This window comes from Pinus tabuliformis, chromosome 9 (genome assembly GCF_031772625.1).
Source record: "Pinus tabuliformis cultivar Carrire ecotype Pingquan chromosome 9, CPIR1, whole genome shotgun sequence".
NCBI classification, from domain to species: domain Eukaryota; kingdom Viridiplantae; phylum Streptophyta; class Pinopsida; order Pinales; family Pinaceae; genus Pinus; species Pinus tabuliformis.
This window is the reverse complement of record NC_142307.1, coordinates 1,141,702,001-1,141,721,234: the sequence shown is the minus strand read 5'-3', so window position 1 is coordinate 1,141,721,234 and position 19,234 is coordinate 1,141,702,001.

Here is a 19,234-nt window from a genome sequence, read left to right as displayed (position 1 = left end):
GGGGATTCGTGTTGATCCCTTCAAGGTTGAGGCAATACTTCAGTTGCCTCCCTCATTGTCCATACATTAACTTCAAATTGTTCAAGGAAAAGAAATTATCTTGAGGAGATTTATAGCCAATTATGCCGAGATCACAAAAGGATTTATGTGTTTTCTTATTAAAGGGGTCCCATTTTTATGGGATGATTTTGCGCAACGATCTATTGATGCTTTGAAAAAATCAATAAGCTCTGCTCCATTATTGAGTCCACCTGATTATAGCAGAGAATTCCTCTTGTATCTCGCTGCAGCAAAATCAACCACTGGTATGGTTTTGGTTTAGGAAGATGATGCCTTATGTGAGTATGTGATCTACTATCTAAGTCGAGGCTTGGTAGGTCCTGAACTACGCTATTATCCCATCGAGAAATTATCTGTGGCAGTTGTGCATGTTGTCCAGAGGCTTCGGCATTACATTCTGCTTAAAAAAACATTCGTCTTAGCAACCATCAATCCATTTTAGCTTGTTCTCAGTAGGGAAGTGATTGGGGGAAAATATAATAAATGGATTGTCATTTTGCAAGAATTAGATCTCGAAAGAATGCATATACAGAAAGAACGCCTTACAAGAGCCCATCAGAACCTCAGACCATTCTGAAATGGTCCTTACAACATTACCAAGGTTATGGGAAACAATTCTTTGGAGCACAACATTCCTCCATTCCTTCACTTGCACCGATTGTTCAATGTGGAATGCCCTCAATCATGCTTACCACCATTACTGGACACATCAGAGATAGCAAAACAACTCACTAGGGACCAAGATCAGCAGATGGAGGAACTCAACGCAATTGGGACCATTGCTTCCTAAGGGGAGAGGAATGATCCAGGTGGATGTTTATGCCAACCCACCTATCCCACTTAGACCCCCACAACTATCTCTTTCATTTTTCCAGTTTCCGTAATTGCAGCACAATTTACTATTTTTAGCAGTTTTTCGGGTCTTGAACTTCCGAAGCTGTTTTGAGGCCCTAAACGATGATTTTTGGGAAATCTAGGAGCAACATGGGTCGATCGACTAATGTTTCTCTTCGCAAAGTTGTAATGCTCAAATATATCTTTCTAAAGAGCTATTGTATGTGTCAAACTAACGTCGGGTGCCAAAGTTACAAGATCGGGAAGTTGATGTACCAACTTACCCAAAATGGGGCCCACAATTTTGGTGTTTCATATTCTAGGGTTAGGTTTCTAGAAGTTTAGGGTTTTACATTGTTTCTCAACAATAAATAGGCCTTCGAGCCTCATTGTAACACAGTTCAGAGGCACAGTTTTCTGCCGAAGGTAATGTGTCTGTTATCTCACAAACTGTACCAGTGAACATCTCTAGGAATCCTAACATAATCGAAAATGTCTTCACTGGAGTTGACTGTTCCCCTAAAGAAATCCAAATTTATACTGATCTCTTTGAAGAGTCTCATGATGTGTTCGCTTGTCCTTATGAGGAAATGTCTAGAATAGATCCATCTATTGTCCAACATGAGATCAAGACATACAAAAATGCTAAACCTATTTGTAAAAAAATTTGACCAGTTAACCCTAGAAAAGTAGCATCTATCAAATCTGAAGTCAAAAAGCTGCTAAAGGTGGGTTTCATATACCCCATTCCTCTAACTGAGTGGATCTCTAATCCAGTCCCCATAGACAAAAAGCAAGGAACAATTCGAGTATGTATTGACTTTAGGGACCTAAATAAGGCTTGTCCGAAAGACAATTACCCCATGCCCTTTATTGATCAAATTATTGATGAATGTGTGCGTAATGAAATTTTTTCCTTCATCGATGGATTCTCTAGTTACAATCAAATTACTATCTGTCCAGAAGATCAGCACAAGACAACCTTTGTTTATCCTTGGGGTACGTTTGCGTACAAAAAGATGCCTTTTGGCCTCAAAAATGTTGGAGCCACTTTTCAGTGGGCCATGTCTTATGATTTTCATGACATCAAGCATGTTATCGAAGAATATATGGATGATTTAGCTGCTCGTTCTTGAAAGAGAATTGATCGTCCTAAGCACATTCGGTTGATTTTTGAGCAGTGTCGTTTTTATAAAATCTGGTTGAATCTGAATAAGTGTGTTTTCATGGTCACATCTGGTCGGTTGTTAGGAATCATCATGTCAACATAGGGGATTCGTGTTGATCCCTTCAAGGTTGATGCAACACTTCAGTTTCCTCCCTCGTCATCCATACATTAACTTCAAATTGTTCAAGGAAAAGAAATTTTCTTGAGGAGATTTATAGCCAATTATGTCGAGATCACAAAAGGATTTATGTGTTTTCTTATTAAAGGGGTCCTGTTTTTATGTGATGATTTTGCGCAACGATATTTTGATGCTTTGAAAAAATCATTAAGCTCTGCTCCATTGTTGAGTCCACTTGATTATAGTAGAGAATTCCTCTTGTATCTCACTGCAGCAGAATCAACCATTGGTATGGTTCTGGATCAGGAATATGATGCCTTATGTGAGTATGTGATCTACTATCTAAGTCGAGGCTTGCTAGGTCTTGAACTACGCTATTCTCCCATCGAGAAATTATCTTTGGTAGTTTTCCATGTTGTCCAGAGGCTTCGACATTACATTCTTCTTCGAAAAACATTCGTCTTAGCAGTTGTCAATCCATTTCAGTTTGTTCTTAGTAGGCACGTGATCTGGGGAAAATATAATAGATGGATTTTCATTTTGCAAGAATTTGATCTCGAGTTCATGTCTACTAAATCTAAGAAATATTTAGTATTTGTAGAGTTGATATCAGAGATGCCTTGTGAGGAAGAAATTATTCACGAGGAAAGTTATCCTAATGAACACTTATTTCTTATTTTTTCACAAGATCCTTGGTATGGGGATATCATTATATATCTCCAGACTTCGAAGTTCCTACCCGCTTTTTCCAAAGATGAGCGTAGAAATTTGTGTCACCTTGCTAAGAATTATGTAATTATAGGTGACACATTGTATCGTCACGAGATTGATTCAATCCTTAGGCATTGTTTAACCTTGGAATAAGCCGAGTCAGTTCTTAATGATTTCCATAGTGGAGCTTGTGTGAGTCATCTATCTGGGCTTGCAACAGGTCAAATGTTTTTGCGAGCAAGCTAATTTTGGCCTTTGATCTTCAAAGATTGTATTGAAGCAGTCAAAATATTCCATCCTTGTCAAGTTTATACTCAAAAAATGCGCGCACATCTAACTCCTCTTTTCCCTGTTATCACCGTCGGTCCTTTCACGAAGTCGGGCATTGATTTTACTACTTGTAATCCACCTTCAGCCAGAAATCACAAGTATATCGTAGTGGCTGTAGACTACTTTACAAAGTGGACTGAGGCCATGCCTACTTTTAAGAATGACAATGAAACAATGGCCTTGTTTTTCTTCAATCAGGTTATTTCCTGGTTTGGTATCCCTAAAGAGATTGTCACTAATCATGGCAGTCATTTCCAAAATCAACTGATGTCTGAATTGGCTCTCAAGTTGGATTTTCGACATGATCGTATTATCCTCGGGCCAATGGGTAGGTTGAAGCCATGAACAAATCCCTTAAGATCATCCCTCAAAGGACGATTAACAAAGCTAGATCCAATTGGCACATCATGTTGTATCTGGCACTTTGGGCATACTGAACGTTAGTTAAGACAACCACTGGCTTTACTCCTTTTCAACTGGTTTACGGGTCAAAATCTATCTTCCCTATTGAATGTGAAATTCCTTCCCTTAAACTAGTTGTTGAACTTCTTCCAGAGACTTCTAGTCTCGAGGAGCACCTCGTTCATTTAGAGCATCTTGATGAATAGCTTCGAGATGCTGCCACAATAAATGAAGCCCATAAAAAGAGGGTAAAAACTCAATATGATAAAGTTTTCCATCCTAGAAATTTTTCTGAAGGTGACCTTGTCCTGGTCTATGATCAAGACAAAGACGCCTTGGGGGCAAGCAAGTTTAAGTCTATGTGGTATGGTCCCTCTATATTCAAGCAAGTTTTGAGAAAGGGAGCTTGTGAATTAATTGACTTTGAAGGAAACAAGTTGGCAGAGCCCAGAAATGGACTCTATCTTAAGAAGTACTTTGTTTAGGCTTCGACCAAGCACTTACTTGTTTGTATATATTGTATGTTTTTACATATCTATCTATTGGTTTTAGTGATGTCGATATTTTTTATTTTCTTTTGCAGGTATTGATGGACGATTCAATATATTTAGGATTCGCTGATGGTGCGAGTAGGCATACCCGAAACCTTGCTTCCACGGCTTGGGTGATTTATTATCCATTTGGCCAGTTTATGGTTTCGAGAGGAGTATGTATCAATTCGGCTTCGAATAATATTGTCGAATATACTATCGTTCTTAGTTTTCTACCCGAAGTGATATCTCTTGATATTGATTCATTAGTGGTTTATTTAGACTTACAACTGGTGGTATCTCATCTTAATAACATTTATCGGGTACGAGATCCCTATTTGTATCGCCAATTTCTGAGAGTACGATTGTTGCAACGATAATTTATTTATATCACATATGTTCACATTCCACGATCAGAAAATTCCTTAGCTGATTCTATTGCTAATCAAACATTGGACTGGCATATAAATCATTCATCAAATTAAAAAACATAAAAAAATAATCGAAGTATCATATGTATATATGATCATCATAAAATATCATGTATATAGATAGAGTGCTCGTGTCCAAAATAATATACAAAAATCGGGACAAAATGCCCTACAAAATTTGGGCTTATGCCCATCATCATGTCTAATCATAAAAATATATGATCATCTATCTGGTTAGCTCAGGATGAGCAACTAGAAAATAAACAACGACATTGGCCACATGTCAGAAGAGTTGCACCCAGTTTTGTGGTACTCCCACCACGCGACGATGCATCTCCTCAGGTAAGTCCTCTATGGATATCATGGGTACCTGGTGAGTCAGTCTCACCAAGCTCCTCTTAACTTCATGGAGAACTCTCTATGTCTCAAATGTAGCTCCTTCGGCATCTCTTCCACAACACCTATGTCGGAAAAATCCGTCAGGTCTCGCTGGCCCCACATTTGAAACATGATCATATATTATTTAAGTTTCTTGTCTCATAAAAATATTTTTTCATTTATATTAAAAATCCAAAATATCTTAAGAAATTCAAAAAATAAAAAATTGTTACCTATGGTGCCCCATTCTGCATCTGGTGGTAATACTAAATCTGGATCTCCTCGGAAATCCATTTTGGCGTAGGGGTAGTCATCGACTGCGATGACCTATTGATCCCATCATGCGAAAAACTCATCATAAAAGGTCATATTGGGGACATCACCACCCCCTAGGTGTTTCATCGGGTCAGCCCATCTACCCATCTGCGGATCCCTCAGGCTGCTGATGGTTGATATTACCTTGGGTTGAAGCCCAGTTACTTTCTCAAAGAATAACGAGCATAATATTGTGTCGTATCCAAAATTCTTTGTCTGACCCTTCTAAATGGAAGTGAGTTGGTTCTTCATGTTGGTCAGTAGAGCTGTACACCAATCAAACACAGTAGTGATGAATTCCAATACTAGGCTCATGCGTACTCGTGAGGCTTAATGTAAAGCAGCAGAACTGTTTACCCAGGTGATGGTAAATAGTACGATCTTCAAGGATAAGCTCTCTATGTGCTTGATTGGAATCTGACTTCCAATCTTTTCAAGATGACCAGGATAGTATATGTGGACGTAGTCTTCAACACTAAGACTACCTCTTGTCTTGCCAGTAGAATGCACTATCTCTCCCCTTCGAGAAAGACTGGTAATGAAGTAAATATCTTCAATCTCGATCCTTAGGGGCATCTGATCGATCATGAAAGCATCATCCTCTGCACTCCAGTAATGAATTAGCAACTCAAGCAATCGTGTGTTTGCTTTCATATTTGGCATTTAAAATAATTTGAGCAAGCCACGGTCTCTCAAAGCATCCAAAGCATTTTGATCCTCCATTACTTGGTTATCAATGGCACTATTCTCCCTTTCTCTCCAGTTCATTTTCATCATGCCCAAAAAAGATGTTTCAAATCATTAGATATATGTTTTAACTTTTTTACTCATGCACACGCGGGTTACCTTTTTACATAGTCACGTGTAGGGCCCTTGTATACGCGGGTTACCTTTATTCAACTCACGAGTACACAGAGTTGAAATTTTTAACATATTTTTCTATGGTCAGATTTTCAAAAAAAACATCTAAAAAGTATCACAAATGATTAAAATCATGATAAAAGGGTTACCTGGAAGTTTTGGAGCGATTTGAACGGTTGAATTGGACGGAGGAATGTTGTTTTAGTTTCTCTCCACAGCTCCTTGCTCAAAACACAAATGAAAAAAATGTGAGCCCAAAAGTCCTTATATAGGTTGCAAAATGAAAATTATTTTTCCAAAAGTTGAATTTTATCTTATGGACTTTTTGACCTTTTGGTTTTTAGTGTCAGGAATGGGTTGTCTTTACAGGAAATTTTGGATACTTCTTCGAGAAAGCTTTTTGGTCCCATGACTGCAGACCCGTCATGGCAGGTATCATTTTCTTACTGGCATATAGGTTACGGAATAACACTCTCCGCTGCATTTTGTATACTAGCCTCCATACTATGATATGTTTGCCATAGGGTCGACCCTATCATGTCTTGGTTCACAAACCATTTTCACTCACTGACTTTAAAATCATGACGTGATGGTAGAGCCAACCTTTACATGGGCATCAATAGTTAGATCCTCGTTGACATTTGTTGCCCATGCTGCTATATTGAGTAGGCTCAGGAGTCCTCTTTAGTCCCACCATGACTTATGTGTTGAAGACTCATTATCGTTCTTCTGCACTATTTTTTGGCCTTATACCCTAGAGGCTCCTTTGTGTTGAGTTATACTGCTGCATTGCATATTGACTATTTGCACCTTTTGGCCTTGAGCCGGCTTCACTTGGACTCGTGTTTAAGCCATTTTTCAACCATGTCTTCTGCAAAATCAACCTTGCAATCACTTAGCCTTTGTGACTTGACGCATCCTTTTACTCATGGAAAGAGAATTCCTTTGAGTGTCCTTGACCAATTTCGCCACCTTGCATTGAGCATAGGAATGTTCCCCTCCCAGGAACTAGAGCATCTGTTTTTCGACAGTTGTTCTTTCCATTGTACTATAGCATTCTTTTATTATTTTTCAAGCTTCATATAAAATAAAAAGACAATATATATATATATATATATATAGATATATATATATATATATATTCCAAAAAGAGCGGGAACGAGCCATTATTTCCATATTTGATGGTAGCTAGAGTCAATTGTTTCACCCTTGAACAAATTACCCAAAAGAAAGTCTTTCCTCCATTAGGATGGGCTTTAGTTTGACTTAGGAGAGCCTTAACCTTGTTATTGAGTCAATACTCCTCCGATTGGTTACCTCTTCCAATCATATGGAGAATTTGCTTATGCCTCTTGCAAGACAAACTTATAAAAAGTTATCATATGCTGCCATGTAGTCACAGTTGAGTCGTGCTTTTGTTTAAGGGAAGTAAACCTGAGATGGCCTCTTTGCGGTGTCTCTTGACCTATTTTTCAGTCAGTCATCCCTAGTTGTCAGTGTCATGTTCGTTATCACATTAGATATATTGGTCCTTTGCTCATGCTAGTTTGGGAAGGTCTCCATTGACTTCTTACTGGCGAATCTTGCTCTTATCGACTACGACAAATTTCTCTGAGGGAACATATAGAGCTACACACTGGACACATTTTCATTATTGATAGATCACCTTGTGCTAAACATCAATCAGTATCATGGGGCTTTAACTGAGTGGTTTCCCTTGTGTTCGACATCAGCTTTCATTATCACACATTGGGATTCGTGCAATGCCTTGGTTATTTGACCCTATTCTTGGATTCCTTGCCTCTGTGTCATCTTTCATTATTGGTTGGTTCAAAGGGTTTCTATCATGCACTAGCCACATCTTGTGTATGCAGGGAACATGCTTCAATTGCGTTACTACATATTTGTTTGTCTGATTCCTTCCACATTATTGGCCTACGGGTTACACTCACACTAGAGTGAAGAAGGATGCCTTAATGCCTTCCTTCTAGCAGATCTTTTCCCATCGACTTCAGCTCATTACTCTGGGAAAGAGATCTAGAGTCCATTTGGTAGTACCTTATGGTTTGCAGTCATCAGTGGCAGATTTGATCCAGGTGGATGTTGGTGGCCACCCACCTATCCCACTTGGACCCCCACAATTGTCTCTTTTAGTTTTTCAGTTTCCGTAATTGTAGCACAATTTACTATTTTTAGTAGTTTTTCGGGTTCTGAACTTCTGGAGCCGTTTTGAGGCCCTAAACGAGGATTTTGGTAAATCTGGGAGCAACATGGTTCCATGTTCCAATGTTTCTCTTCCCAAAGTTGTAATGCTCGGATAGATCTTTCTAACGAGCTATTGTACGCATCAAACTGAGATCGGGTGCCAAAGTTACGACCCTGGGAAGTTGATGTACCAACTTACCCAAAACGGGGCCCACAATTTGGCATTCCATCTTCTAGGGTTAGGTTTTTGGATGTTTATGGTTTTCCATTGTTTCTCAACAATAAATAGGCCATCGAGCCTCATTGTAACGCAGTTCAGAGGCATGTATCCAACACATCTCTTCTCAGAGATAAGCTACCATCACCCTAGCTGGTTTATTTCCATTTCTGTTTGTAAGCATATTTCAGTATTTTACATTAATGAAATGAAGTATTATTTCCACTGTATCTCTGTATCTATGGTTATCTTTGTAATTTATTGCTTTCCTGCTTAAATCCAAATCAGTGGTATCAGAGCGATTTGCTTTTTCTCTATTTTTCTTTGCATGTCCCCAACGAGGTCGAGATATAAGGAGTTAGGGCTTGAACTGGTCGAACCTTTGCAAGACCAGCCTTGGAAATCCCGACAACCTCCCGTGGTGGATGTTGGGCAATTTATTGGGCTTAAATTGCTGCATTAAATTATCAACCAGGGAAACTCGTAAGCTTGTGATGATGCCAGCAAAATATATGCAGGAGTAGGCAACTAACTCTATGTCTAACTAAATTATTTACGATTAAATACAATATGCAAGGGAAGAGGCTCCTAACTAAGGAGGTCCTGGTTGTCCTTCCCTACAGTATCATAGAGAAATCATTGATTACATAAAACTAGAAACTTGAAATGAAGACAAGAGAATGAACTTAATTGTTGTTCAGATTCGAGTAGAGAGAGAGACTAACTTAGTCTCTTGTTGTCCTCTCATGTACTAATCCAAACTAAACTAAGATTCATTCACAAGCATAAGAAATGAAATAACTTGAAACATAAACACAAAAGAATGAATTCAATTACCATATAAATCAATGGAGAGAGAGCCTAACTTAGACTCTTGGTATCTCCTCATATGATACTTGAAACATAAAAGCAAAAGAATGAATTTTAATTATCATGCAAATCAAATGGAGAGAGAGCCTAACTTAGACCCTTGGTCGTTCTCTCATATGCTGATAAGATTCTAATTTAAAACTCATTCATCAATCTCAAACAAATCCTCAAACATCAAACATCTAAGCAATTAAATGAAATAAGATCTAATATGAAATAGCATGTTTCTCTCAATTTTCATGCCCCCAAAGTTTTCATCCTGCTCTTATAATTCTCATGATTCTCTCAATTTTCATGCCCCCACAGTTTTGTTTATGCCAGTGCCCTTCACATGCCAATTAACAATTAATATAATTATAACAAATATAACAACAATTATATACAACAAATAACAAAATAAATTAAAATTACAACTATATTATACAACACATAACAAAATAAATTAAACTTACAACTATATTATACAACAAATAACAAAATAAACTAAAATTACAACTATATTAATTAATGCAATTATAACAGCATTTTAATATATTAATACATTGTTATAACCAACATTAATTAATAATATAACAAACAAACATATCATTTAAAATATCTAATAAAAAAAAATAAAAATTACTATTATATTATATTAATATTAATATATTAATATAAATATAACATAACAAACATTAACTAAATCAAAACAACCAAAAACTAAATATATATCAAAATAAATAAAAGTCAAAACAAACGAAAAACTAATGGAAGGCAAAAGCGAAATTGAAGGATTTTAAAAACGCATATGAAGGATTTTGTTATTCTTTGATAAGGACGAATTTAGGAGGCAAGATAAGGTCGAGGCTAGATCTCTAACTCAGGGAGGAAGCAGGATTCAGGAATGGAACCACACCCAATTCTGGAAACAAATCAACGGCTTCTAGAAACTCGTCCTCTTATTTCTGCTGGGAGTTGGCCACCAGATTAGAACAATCTCCTTGAAACAATCAGTCAAAAATAATTCTGGAATGGAAGCAGTGGTTTTGGCACCCAACTCTTCAAACAATACCATTTGACCTTCAAGAATTTGACTGAAATTCTGGTTATTAGGATCTTCTGCTGCAGCACCTCCGATTGAACCAATGAGATGACCTATACAGGGCATTCAGGCTCTCCTTTTTCTTTGAGAAATTTGGCCACTTGAATGTGTCTTTGGTTACCAAAATAAATCGGATTCCAAGCTCTGCCTGGTAGATTGATTTCTGGGATGATGTATGGCAAAATTTATAAAGAAACCCCTATGAATCTTTGGACTAGAAATCATTGTTCCAATACTATGTTATTCAATCTCTACGATAGCATCTGAATTTTGCCTTCGGAACTGCGAAGGAAAGCGGTACTCGGCCTTTTATAATTGTGCTGCTCCAGAATGGAATCTCCGCAATTCTTTGTTTGGGAATAAATTCATGGCCCTTCTGTATTTGATCTTCTTTGGCACCCAATCGAGTATTCGGCCTCCAATCTTTGTTGACAATTCACACTAGACTGTAAGAGGCCTCGGCCTTGTGGATTTGGACCAGTACACAATTGACAAGCTCCTGAATTTGGGTTTCACCTATTTACATGAGCTGGTTATGGCAGAGAGCACAGCAAATTAAATCAATGAATCACTGAGTAGAGGCAGTGTCATGGATGGGTCAAAGCATGGGAAGTCTTGCTTCTCCACTGTTCATGAAAAACAGAAGAATGAAAGTCAATTTTTTTTTTATTTTTTTAATAATAATAATATATAACAGATATATATATTATTATTACATGGAATTTTTTTTTTTTTTTTTAAACAACAAATATTAAAAAGAAAATATGAAAACATATATATATCTATATATATATATATATATATATTTTATGTTGATTTTTTATTGCTTTAGATTATTTTGTTAAACAACAAATTAAAAAACATTTTTTTTTTTAATTTGTTATTTAAGTTAAAAAATTTTAAAGTTACAAAATCAACAACTTTTTTTATTAAAACCTACTATTAAACAATAGCTATAATAAAGTTAGTTTTGTTTTTCTTTTTTCTTTTTTTTTAAAATACCAAAAAAACAAAAGAAATGGTTATTTTTTATTTTTATTTTTAATAATAATATGTATATATGATACATATATTATTAAAAATTTTTATTTTTGTTAAAATTAAAAAACTAAATTTCATCTAAATTTTTTCATTCACAAAATTCTTTATTGTTTTTCTGCAAATTAGGTCTCCAGCAAGAGTATTTTTATTTGAACAAAATCAATAGACTTTCTGATCTTCCTGATCGCACGAAGCACAGGAAGAGAGCATACTATTCGATTGATTCATTTTTATTCATGCAGAGGGGGGTTTTTGAAAAGACAAAATTTAAAACTAGCTAAACACTAAAACATCAGAAAACTCAAATTTAAACTCCTTTGTGAAGATCCTGTTGTCACTAGGTCTCACAAGTTATTTTATCTAAAGAAAAATAAATATTGAATTAAATTCTAATGCCTAATCCCTTAGCACCATCCCCGGCAACGGCGCCAAAATGTTGGGCAATTTATTGGACTTAAATTGCTGCATAAATTATCGACCAAGGAAACTCGTAAGCTTGTGATGGTGCCAGCAATATATATGCAAGAGTAGGAAACTAATTCTATGTCTAATGAAATTATTTAAGATTCAATACAATATGCAAGGGAAGAGGCTCCTAACTAAGGAGGTCCTGGTTGTCCTTCCCTACAGTATCATAGTGAAATAAAAAACTAGAAACTTGAAATAAAGACAAGAGAATGAACTTAATTGTTGTTCAGATTCATGTAGAGAGAGAGACTAACTTAGTCTCTTGATTGTCCTCTCATGTACTAGTCCAAACTAAACTAAGATTCATTCACAAGCATAAGAAATGAAATAACTTGAAACATGAAAGCAAAAGGATGAATTTCAATTACCATATAAATCAATGGAGAGAGAGCCTAACTTAGACTCTTGGTATCTCCTCATATGATACTTGAAACATAAAAGTAAAAGAATGAATTTTAATTATCTTGCAAATCAGATGGAGAGAGAGTCTAACTTAGACCCTTGGATATCCTCTCATAAGTTGATAAGATTCTAATTTAAAACTCATTCATCAATCATAAACAAATCCTCAAACATCTAAGCAATTAAATGAAATAATATCTAATATGAAATAACATGTTCCTCTCATCCTTTTAGAGTGAGCTCAATTCTCTTAAGAACAAGACAAATTATTCCATGTACTACATTAAGGAAACTTATATCTAAAAACTACATAATGGAAATAAAACTACATAATGGAAATGTATGTAAAATGGAGCTTTATTCTATTCCATCATAAGTTGGATACAATGCTCTAAGAGTCCTCCTCTTGGAATGGAGAAGGTACTCCTATTTATACAATAGGATGTGATAACAAACTCATAATGATGATCCACTAATCTCTCTTTTAGTTCCATACATTTCTCAACCATCTAGACACATAACTCTATCCTCCATGATTTCCTCCATGAGGTTCATGATTTTCTCCATGATCTTTTCCATGAGGCTTATCTTATCAAATTCGAATTTGATCATTCAAGGCCACATAAAGATGCCCTGGAAGCTTCCTTTGTGCCTACACATGTCAACAAACTCATTCTAATTGTTAGGTATAAGTATAAGCATCTTATTTTCTAAAGTTTAGCCATAAATTCACTTAAAAATATTAAGAATTAATAAACTTTGGAAAAGCATAGTTATAACCCAATAATGAAGTAAATGGAATGATGTGGAGGTGGAATGGAGGTGACATGAAGGTAAAATGTGAAGATATTGGTGAATAGTGGAGTGAAAATAGGGACCATTGTGAGGCCCAACAGTGGATGAAAAGAAAGATGAGGGAGCAGGAGATCCTATCAAAATCTTGCTCGAAGAAGCCCTCGAGTGACAAAGGATTGCGATGATGGATAGTTTTTCCTAGATCCTTCAGTGGCTACCCAAGGGCGACGCATCGACTTCCAACAGCTACTCTGGAAATGCCACACTATTTAAGGTACAAGTTAAATTTGAAATCCCCATATTTGAGGGTCAGATAGATGCAGATGCCATAGATAAATGGCTAAATCTGCTAGAGGGTTATTTTTTTGTTCTTGATTTTCCAGTCGGTAAAAGAATATTTTCGCTCTACTCAAAGTAGCCCCCCACGTCAAGGACTGGTGGGAAACCTACTGTAAGCAGAATGATGAAAGTAGAGGGTCACTATTTTCAGCCGCACCCACTTGGAATTCATTCCAGGATGTTGTCAAGGAGTAGTACCACCCTGTCAAAAGCTATGAGGACAAATACATAAAGTGGACCACGCTACGGCAGGGAAGGGACTAAGATGTGCCAGAGTTCACAAACATTTTTCATACCCTTTGCACACAGTTGGGTATTAAGGACTCCGAGCTACATTTGGTACTCAAGTACTGCAGCTGCCTACACAGATACATCCAAGAAGAGATGGAGTTCCTGTACATCTTCTCGCTCGGCACGGTGTACTGATAAGCTGTCAAAATTGAGAAGAATTTCAAACAAAAGAAGTGAGACTTTGGATCTGCAAATCTAAAGCAAGGGAAAGGCTTCCCCAAATCGCAGAACCAAGGACAAAGCCAAGACAGGGCAACCCAAGACAACCCATCGAAGCTGCAAGAAAAGAACAACACCACGAAGTCGAAGAAGGACATAGGAAAGTGGTGTGAGTTCCGCAAGAGCCCCACTCACAACACAAGTGAGTGCGGGCCAAGCAGTCGCTAGTGGCCAAGTTGAAGGCTTCAGAATCAGATGCATGTTCTGACCCTCAGTTAGAACCCTACAAGGGGAATGGAAAAGGGAAGCAGATAATTAATACAGAGCCCAACGTCATTGTTTCCACCACCAAGATCCAAAAGAATGCGCTTGAAGATCCAGAGGAGGGGGAACGTCTTTTCCACTCATAGATGTGGGTGAAGGGTTCACTGCTACAATTCATTATTGACAGTGGAAGCCAAAAGAACCTCATTTCAACAGAGGTCGTGAAGTGGTTTGGCCTACCGACTACATCACAACCACAATCGTACAATAACAGGTGGCTTCACGAAGGATGAGATCTCCAAGTTTGCCAACAGTGCCACCTTCCCTACAGCATCAAACCCTTCACAGTTGAGGTATTGTGCGATGTTACACCTCTAGATGTTTTTGATGTATCATTAGGCTAGCCATACTTGTGGAGGAGACATGCTGTGTATGAGTCAAGGCCTCGCTCTATTATTATTTCTTTGGGTAATTCATTATACAGGATACTATAGGTAGCCCCACCTACTACCACCTCTTTGATCGCTGCTAAGAAAGGCAGCAAGCTCATCTCACAAATTAGGAAATTTATTTTCTGTCTGGTTTGCTCCCAAAGTAAGGGGAATATCGTTGCCACATCCATGACCCCCGCGAAGGGTTCCTTCATGCAGCAGTAGCAGCAAAGGGATATGGTCATGATAGAACATAGGAACATCTTCTCCTCACCCACAGGGACACCATTTCATTATCAGGTACCACGCAAGTTTCAAGTGGGCGACAAAGTCTGGTTGCATATACAGAAAGAATGCCTTACAAGAGCCCATCAGAAGCTCAGACCATTCCGACATGGTCCTTACAGCATTACCAAGGTTATGGGAAACAATTCTTTGGAGAAAAACATTCCTCCATTCCTTCACTTGCACCGAGTGTTCAATGTGGAATGCCCTCAACCATGCTTCCCACCATTACTGGACACGTCAAAGATTGCAGAACAACACACTAGGGACCAAGTTCAACAGATGGAGGAACTCAACACAATGGGGACCATTTCTTCCTAAGGGGGGAGGAATGATCTAGGTGGATGTTTGTGGCCACCCACCTATCCCACTTGGACCCCCACAACTATTTCTTTCATTTTTTTAGTTTCTGTAATTGTAGCACAATTTACTATTTTTAGCAGGTTTTCGGGTCTTGAACTTCCAGAGTCGTTTTGAGGCCCTAAACGATGTTTTTTGGAAAATATGGGAGCAACATGGGTCCATCGAATCATTTTTCTCTTCCCAAAGTTGTAATGCTCGAATATATCTTTCTAACGAGCTATTGTATGCATCAAACTGAGATCAGGTACCAAAGTTACGACCCCGGGAAGTTGATGTACCAACTTACCCAAAACGGGGCCCACAATTTTGGCGTTTCATCTTATAGGGTTAGGTTTCTAGATGTTTAGGGTTTTCCATTGTTTCTCAACAATAAATAGGCCTTCCAGCCTCATTGTAACACAGTTCAGAGGCATGTAGCTGACACATCTCTTCTAAGAGATAAACTACCATCGCCCTAACTAGTTCATTTCCATTTCTATTTGTAAGTATATTTTAGTATTTTACATTAATGAAATGAAGTATTATTTCCACTGCATCTCTGTATTTATGGTTATTTCTGTAATTTATTGCGTTCCTACTTAAATCTGGATTAGTGGTATCAGAGCGGTCTTCTTTTCCTCTGTTTTTCTTTGCATGTCCTCAACGAGGTTAGGATATGAGTTAGGGCTTCAACTGGTTGAACCTTTGCAAGACCAACCTCGCAAATCCCGACAACCTCCCATGGAGAATGAAAAGAAAGACAAGGGGCAGGAGATCCTATCAAAATCTTGCTCGAAGAAGCCCTCAAGTGACAAAGGAACGCGATGATGGACAATTTTGCCCAGATCCTTCAGTGGCTACCCAGGGGCGATGCATCGACTTCCAATACCTACTCTGGAAACGCCACACCATTTAAGGTACAAGTTAATTTTTAAATCCCCATATTCGAGGGTTAGATAGACACAGATGCCATAGATAAATGGTTAAATCTGCTAGAGGGTTATTTTTTTGTTCATGATTTTTCCAGTCGAGAAAAGATTATTTTCGCTCTTCTCAAAGCAGCCCCCCACGTCAAGAACTAGTGGGAAACCTACTGCGAGCAGAAGGATGAAAGTACAGGCTCACTATTTTTAGTCACTCCCACTTGGAATTCATTCTGGGATGCCATCAAGGAGCAGTACTACCCTGTCAAAAGTTATGAGGACAAATACATAAAGTGGACTACGCTGCGACAAGGAAGGGACCAAGATGTGCCAGAGTTCACAAACATTTTCATACCCTTCGCACACAGTTGGGTATCAAGAATTATGAGCTTCATTTGGTACTCAAGTATCGTGGCTGCCTACATAGATACATCCAGGAAGAGATGGAGTTCCTGAACATCTCCTCGCACGGCGTACCGATACGCTGTCAAAATCGAGTAGAAGTTCAAACAAAAGAAGAGAGACTTTGGATCTGCGAATCCGAATCAAGGGAAAGGCTTCCCCAAATCACAAAACCAAGGACAAGGCCAAGATGGGGCAACCCAAGACAACCCGTCGAAGCCACAAGAAAAGAACAACACCATGAAGTCAAAGAAGGACACGGGAAAGTGGTGTGAGTTCCACAAGAGCCCCACTCACAATACAAGTGAGTGTCGGACCAAGCAATCGTTGGTGGCCGAGTTGAAGGCTTCATAATTATATGCATGTTCTGACACTGAGTCAGAACCCGACAAGGGGAATGGAAAATGGAAGTAGATCATTGATACGGAGCCTAGCATCATTGTTTCCACTGCCAAGATCCAAAAGGATGTGCTTGAAGATCCAAAGGAGGGGGAACGTCTTTTCCACTCATAGATGTGGGTGAAGGGTTTGCCGCTACAATTAATTGTTGACAATGGAAGCCAAAATAACCTCATTTTAGTAGAGGTCGTGAAGTGGTTGGGCCTACTGACTACACCACACCCGTAGTTGTACAGTATCGGGTGGCTTCACGAAGGATGAGATCTCTGAGTTTTCCAGGAGTGCCACCTTCCCTACAGCATCAAACCCTTCACAGACAAGGTATTGTGTGATGTTACACCTCTAGATGTTTGTGATGTATTATTAGGCCAGCCATACTTGTGGAGGCGACATGCTATGTATGGGTGAAGGCCTCACGCTGTTATTATTTCTTTGGGTAATTCATTATACAGGATACCAAAGGTAGCCCCACTTACCACCACCTATTTGATCACTTCTAAGAAAGGCAACAAGCTCATCTCACAGACTAGGAAATTTATTTTCTGTCTAGTTCGCTCCCAAAGTAAGGGGAATATCGTTGCCACATCCATGACCCCCGCGAAGGGTTCCTCCATGCAACAGCAGCAGAAAATGGATACGGTCATGAAAGAACACAGGAACATCTTCTCCTCACCCACAAGGACACCGTTGCACTATCAGGTACCACACAAGTTTCAAGTGGGCGACAAAGTCTAGTTGCATCTGTAGAAAGAACGCCTTACAAGATCCCATCAGAAGCTCAGACCATTCCGACATGGTCCTTAAAACATTACCAAGGTTGTGGGAAACAATGCTTTGGAGAATAGAATTCCTCCATTCCTTCGCTTGCACCAAGTGTTCAATGTGGAACGCCCTCAACCATGCTTCCCACCATTATTGGACACATCAGAGATTGCAAAACATCTCACTACGGACCAAGTTCAACAGATGGAGGAACTCAACGCAATGGAGACCATTGCTTCCTAAGGGGGGAGGAATGATCCGGGTGGATGTTGGTGGCCACCCACCTATCCCACTTGGACCCCCACATCTGTCTCTTTCAGTTTTTCAGTTTTCGTAGTTGTAGCATAATTTACTATTTTTAGCAGTTTTTCGGGTCCTGAACTTCCGGAGCCGTTTTGAGGCCCTAAACGACGTTTTTTAGGAAATATGGGAGCAACATGGGTCCATGGGCCAATGCTTCTCTTCCAAAAGTTGTAATTCTCAGATAGTTCTTTCTAACGAGTTATTGTACGCGTCAAACGGAGATTGGGTGCCAAAGTTACGACCCTAGGAAGTTGATGTACCAACTTACCCAAAACGGGGCCCACAATTTGGTGTTTCATCTTCTAGGGTTAGGTTTTTCCATTGTTTCTCAACAATAAACAGGCCTTTGAGCCTCATTGTAACACAGTAGCCGACACATCTCTTCTCAGAGATAATCTACCATCGCCCTAGCTAGTTTATTTCCATTTCTGTTTGTAAGCATATTTCAGTATTTTACATTAATGAAATGAAGTATTATTTCCATTGCATCTCTGTATTAATGAAATGAAGAATGAATAACTTGATGATTGAAGCCTATATGTCGATCTTTGACAATGAAGGATTAGGATAAAACACATGATAGCACGAGAGAGACCCATATTGACAAGAAGTAAGGCAACATTCGTTGTATCTTTCCCAAAGTCCAAAGGTCAATTTCAATTTGAAAAGTTTAAAATAATTGAGAATAAGATCTGTTGATGTGCCAAACTCTACCAAACTAGATTTGGCCATGGCAGCTTACCTATTATCAATTCCTTCTCATGCTTGGCACTCGCAGTAGTAGCAATGAGTCTCATCCCCTCCAAGGGCAACATTGATTGCCAATTAGCAACAATGATTCCAACAATAATCACCCACATTAATGTATTTCTTATAAACCAATAACAATAATCACAACAGAAGTGAGTGTGCCAAGTGAGCGTACCAAGATGATTTGGGAGGTCCATTACAACTGGGTCATAGGACACTCTAGTGTGGAGAAGACTATGGTAGTACTATAGAAGTATTTTCTTGGCCAAAAGTCAAACATGATGTTGGAAAATATATCAGATCCTGCACTACTTATGTCATCGCCAAACCAACCATTAAGAAGCAAGGTTTGTACACTCATTTGCCT